Source organism: Platichthys flesus, chromosome 13 (genome assembly GCF_949316205.1).
Source record: "Platichthys flesus chromosome 13, fPlaFle2.1, whole genome shotgun sequence".
In the NCBI taxonomy this organism is placed as follows: Eukaryota; Metazoa; Chordata; class Actinopteri; order Pleuronectiformes; family Pleuronectidae; genus Platichthys; species Platichthys flesus.
This window is the reverse complement of record NC_084957.1, coordinates 16,460,009-16,466,008: the sequence shown is the minus strand read 5'-3', so window position 1 is coordinate 16,466,008 and position 6,000 is coordinate 16,460,009.

Below are 6,000 nucleotides of genomic sequence, written 5' to 3'. Positions count from 1 at the left end.
TGGAGAGCAAAAAGTGGAGGGACCCAGTTAGCTGGAAAGTTAGCGGAGGAGTTCTCGTCTCCGTTTGTCTCCATCTGATCCAATTTGGGCCTGCGATGACAGGCAAGTGGGCCTATCTAAGAGGCACAGCGGAGGAAGGGCCTTGTTCTGACTGCTGCAGGTACCAGGACGTCGTTAGAGGAGACATCCCTCTTATGTGTATGATGGAGCTGTCTCTGCGCGAAATCTTCAGACGGAGAGATTCAGACATTTATCAGCATCGGTATACAATATAGTGTATATACATGGTGTGGGTGTATGAGAGAGAATGAGTCCGTTAGAGGCAAGGAGACCCACTCATCCCTCTCCGCCCTACGTAATAGTCTGTAATTGTTTTACGCTGAGTGCTGACGTCCTGCGGGCGTCTCCGGGAATGAGATGGATTTCATTTCCATTTTCAGTTCTACGTGGATGAGTCCTGGCCGACGCTACTAATAAGCAGATCCGCCACACTTAAAGGACCGGCTTAATTACTGAGTCTTGGCTGACCTTGCTGTCTGAACTTTGCTTGAGAGCATCAATTGTGGCTCGTCAATTTCTATGTTAATGAACACTAGAGGCAGTATAGGGAGGGGGGGGGGGGGGACAATTGTTTTCAGACAAAGTTGATGTTCCGGAGAGGAGCTGCGTTATTAAAAGAGTGTTAAGTAACCTTGTGTTGAAAGGGAGAGGAATAAAAGACACGCCGGCACAAATGGTCTGATTTTACTGCGGTCTTTTCATTGGATCTCTCTTCAGTCCTAGGCCTCTTTGTTCTGCTTGTGTTGTGATATTACAAACGTCGAGATATTATTAAGTTGAGGACAATCAAACTCCAGCTTTTAGAAGAAAAGAAGCCACCATCTCTTGAATCCTTAGCCCTAATAATCCTTCTTCCTTCATTTCCTCTCTTACTTTACATTTTTTACATCTGTTTTACCTTTTCATATTCCTCTGTAGCGTCCTCTGTGGTTAAAGCTCACCCTTGCGTTTTAATATTTTACGTGATAAAAATTGTAGAATTTGACCCCTCCCTCCTCAAGATGTCACGTGTTGCATTTGTCATGAGGATCACATCTACTGCATATGTAAGCAGAGGATTAAAGTAAGCCATACATTCCCATCAGCTGTGAGGAGTGTAACCGAGAAGGCGCACATTCCTCGCCAACTCATTCCACAATAGTCTGTGACGTTACATTGTTGGTTCCTACTCGAGAACATTGCCAAATGTGTCTTTGGAATTACTTTGCCGCTTTGGTTATAGCAGCGCTGCTCGTTCCACGTTCATGTGGCTGTAATTCAACGCAGCCACAGCGTTTGGAAGTTAAGTCAGAGGTACCAGTAGGTAGGTTTCCACAAACTTACCTACTGGTAGTATGACTGTAAAGCCAACATCACAAGCATTTACATCAGCATCTGTCTAATTATTATTAGTTTCTACGTGGCTCGCATATCTTGAGATCCGGTCATCTTACTGCCTGAGATTTGACTTGTGCATTGGCCCTCTGTTATGGGCTCAGAGAATTGCAGTGTAGAATGTGGTGAGATTTGGACACGTGATACGTTCAATATTAATACACTTTGAATAAATGGGTGACCAGTGTTGATGGGACTCATCGACACGAGTCACATCGATCACGACAGTCAATTCACAACGACACACTTGTACACATTACATTACATATCATTTGGCTGATGCTTTTGTCCAAAGCGACTTACAATTGGTACCCTCAAACGTATCTTGCCAAGGACACTTCGGCATGCAGATGGGAGAGAGTGGGATTTGAAACGGCAACCTTTTTGTTGAAGAACCTCCACTGTAACCACTAGGCCACACCGCCCTTTACGTGAAAACAGACCTTTAATGGCAATGGCAAGATCAATTTTCTGATGCTGCACGTGGTGGCAGCTGATCGGGACTATGATTACAACCAGACTGCTTGGCATACAATGCGCCTGTACTCACATATTCTACCATTACTGACAATAAGCCCTCAATTCACTTGTCATCGCCGTTCCTTCCATCTCCATCAGACATTTTCTTATGTGCAAACACTTTAACATTGACACACTTTTTCATTATGTCACAAACGTTTTTTCTAATCAATGTTCTAAATCCTGTTATTTTGCTGGTGTCCAGTTACACGTCCGCCCGTGTAGAGGGAACCCTCACATGTGGCTCTGTCTGATGAGGTTTCTACTTTTTCCCCCCTGTTAAAAGCTTTTTTCTCTGTGGTTTTTCTCTTGCTCAGGGTTAACAACAGAAGATGTTCCACCTTGTAAAGCCGTATGGGACAAATTGTGATTTGTGAACACAGGCGTACTGAGTGGGGCTTGTCTGAACTTTGAATATAAAGGTGAACAGCTCTTTGTGCAGCGGTGGCACAGCTTCACGGTTTTGCAGACAGCAGCAGCTCTTTACTTGCTCAATAACTACGAGTCGTTTTAACAGTTTGAGAAAGAAAGCTGCAACCAGCCTCACCACAGGCCACACAAACAGCCCATTCCCAACAGGCAGGTTTAGTACGGCCACTGCACCACTCTACATAAAATCCAATAATGAATTCCGCTAATTTAAAAAGGAAATTCACGCTCTTTGTCTTGTTTCACTTATGAGACACAGCTAAAGTAGCTAGTTCAGACTTTCTATTAATCAACCAGACTTTGATAAAGCTAGTTTCTCTCTATTTGTGCGACCTGGCATATTGGAACCATATATGTGGTTTGATTGGATGTGTTTTTCTTTCAAATGTGTTGAGAGGAAAGCACACTTTAAAAAGTAGATAAATGGATTTATAACTGATGTTTTGAATCTTCTCTCAGAAAAGCCGCCAACACACCAAACAGTGCACGATACACAGGCAGCATGTGTAAAGAACGTGTATGAAGTATGTATGTTTGAAGCTTTGTGTGGATGCACCTGTGGGACTCGAGCACCTCTCCTCTCACCCCTTCTCCCCTCTGTCCTCCTCCTCTCTTCTCCTCTACCTTTCCCTGTGTTCCTTTGGGACTCAAGCACCTCCCGTCTCTCTCCCTCTCCTCTCTGTCCTCCTCTTCTCCTCTCCTCTACCTTTCCCTGTGTTTGTTTGGGACTCCAGCACCTCCCGTCTCTCTCCCTCTCCTCTCTGTCCTCCTCTTCTCCTCTCCTCTACCTTTCCCTGTGTTCCGCTGGATTGAAATATGCTGATCCGGCTCCAGTCTTCTGATTAAAAGGAAAAACCCTCGACTGGGAATCATCAGGAATGCTCCCACGACGGCTCTGGATGCAGGCTTTTGATTGGCTGCTTGATGTATAATTCAGGTTAGACGGGAGACCTTAATGAGACTGGCTAATGATGTTGACAAGTGTCTCAGTGCCGATGAAAAGGGAGCAACGCCTGCTCACTCACTCATAACACAAATTCATTTAGATAAAAACATTTCGATAGCAACTGGTCCAAATGCAGTTATTTTTCCGTAAATACAACTATACAAATGTGTTATATACTAAATCCAGTCAAATCAGAATATGCCAACTCTAATACTTTTGGGTAATTGTTTTTTATCGCACAACATTTGAATCCCTACAGACGAGTATTACCCGGCAGGTTTGGGGATTTAATCGCTTTTGTCAGTTTATCTGTAGAATCTTCTTTTACTTCTGACTGATCCAGCTGCCATCACAGTGTTATCTCAATTAATTTGTGGTTTGAAGTCTGTGTGCATCAATTACTGTTTTTTCAACAGTGTATCCTTTCTGTAGTCTTGCACGTGCACGTTTTGTGCACACAACCCGCTCCTAAGCGTCTCAGCATTCGCACCACAGGCACTCAGGTATGCATTTTCACAGCAGTGCTTCCACGGTGCTCCTCACTGAGCTCTCTTCTTCCTCTCTTCCTCGCTGTTTTGAAGAGCTGCTGCCTTCACCGGTTTTTATTTCTCGTGATAATTTCTGTGGGTTGGAGATGGTTTGTTGGTGCGCTGCAGAGGGGGGAAAATCTAGTTCCCTGTTGAAATATTTAGCAGTACTCAGCATGCGGGGAGAAAAAGCTACTGTAAGCCGAGAGGCTGCTACTCCAGCTCCTCACAAACTCTCAGTACAAAGTGGAATAACAAGGCAGGGAAAGAGGTCGGACAAATACAGTGATTATTGCTGCAAGGTCTCATCACAAACTGAAGGATTTTCAGTCTTGAGAAGACGAAAGCAGTGATTCAAAGAGGAAAAATCAAAATGTATAGGGGACTCTTCAAGCTCTTCAAAATATATATTTTTTTTTTTCGATAGATTTAGTGACATTGTACAAACACAGTGAAATTACATTCAGGTAACATTTTCACTTTGGTCGCCTTTTAATTACATCATAATTCCTTTACTTTCCTTCCCATAGCTTTTCCCATCTCCGCTAGAACTTAACCAGAAAAACGACGCAAGAAGAAAATCACAATGCTAGTTTTGTCCTTCCACGATTTCTATTGGATTAATTGTTGCTGGGTATTGGGAATACAACTTTTAATCATGACCTCATCTGTTAAAATTATTTGCATCAGTTGCATCAGGTTCAACAGCGATGGTGTGGAACTCCCATGATCCCACACTGCTTTACGATGTCATCAAACTAGATAATTTGTTATTGTTTTGATTGAGAGACCCCTAGAGGCTAAAGTTACATATAGTATGTTTTATTATAAATTGAGAGGCGACTTTCTCTCGGCCGCTGATTGGGTAAAATTTGACGCTGATGCCATTTCACAGCAAGACATCAGACAGCTGCACTGGACTACATTCATGTTGGATATGGAAATGTGCCTCCGATCAGGAAAACTGTGCCAGTTGCCAAGGGAGGTGATCACAGTATCAAGGAGAGAAATCGGCCAAAACATAGAAATAATCAACAACAAGAAAGTGTTGGCTTATATCCCAGAACTATCAGATTCCTTCGACAGGTTCGCCGTTTAATGTGTTCAAGGTCAGAGTTGAACATGTTGGCAGTGACAGTCCCAGGAGCAGGAAGAGCTCAGCAGGCACAAGTGGAAGGTTTGGAGAAAGAAAAAAAAAAACATTTTGCAAGGTAGACCTCCGTGGGACTGGTGAGAATAAACTGTTTCACATTCTGAAGTATTGGTTTTGTTCCAGTCGTGTGCTCTGGCGCTCAGTGGTTTTTCGTGCTGGCACAGATGCACATAACAGATGAGCAGGGAGAATGGCATCATCTCTACAATTACGGTAAGGTCACGACCTGCTGTCACAGCAACCGCTTGGCATCCGTTTGGAAACTGCTTGGCACCCGCAACCTGCAGATTTCATAAACCTCCAATTAGGCAATGGGCATGTATCAGTCAGCACTCTGTTTGAAACATCTGCTTGTCTGCATGCCGCTCGCTGTGTGTGTGTGTGTGTGTGTGTGAGCGTGTGTGTGCGTGTGCGTGTGATTGATAAGAGAGAATCATTTTTTTAAGCTTAAATACAAAATTATTAGCGAGGCCCTCTTTGACAAAGATAAACACAATACTGATGGAGTTTTTCATTTATAGGCGGATGTACTGTTATAACAAAATCATTTAACATTGATTTTTTTTTTTATTGTATTTGTTTTGAATGTCCTGTTCCTCCACAATGTGATCAGCTACCTGTTCCACAGAGGATCAGGCTTGTGCCTCAACGTCTGTGAATATCTTCGTGAGACATTCTGTGCGTCACCGTTTGATCCCACCCTCTGTTGTCCCACCCTCTGTTGTCCCACCCTCCTCTGTCCCACCCTCCTCTGTCCCACCCTCCTCTGTCCCACCCTCCTCTGTCCATGTGGCCGGAGCAACCACTGGCAGTCGCTAGTGCACCAAAGAGGACACAATCCCTCACCGGCTTCCCATCGGAGAACATATAAACTCTCTTCAATCATTCATTACTGCACTCGATCTCTGAAATTGCGATCAATATTTGTATATTAATAATGGATGAAATGACAGTGTAATAGGATGAATCCACAGAGAATTATTACCCCTGCG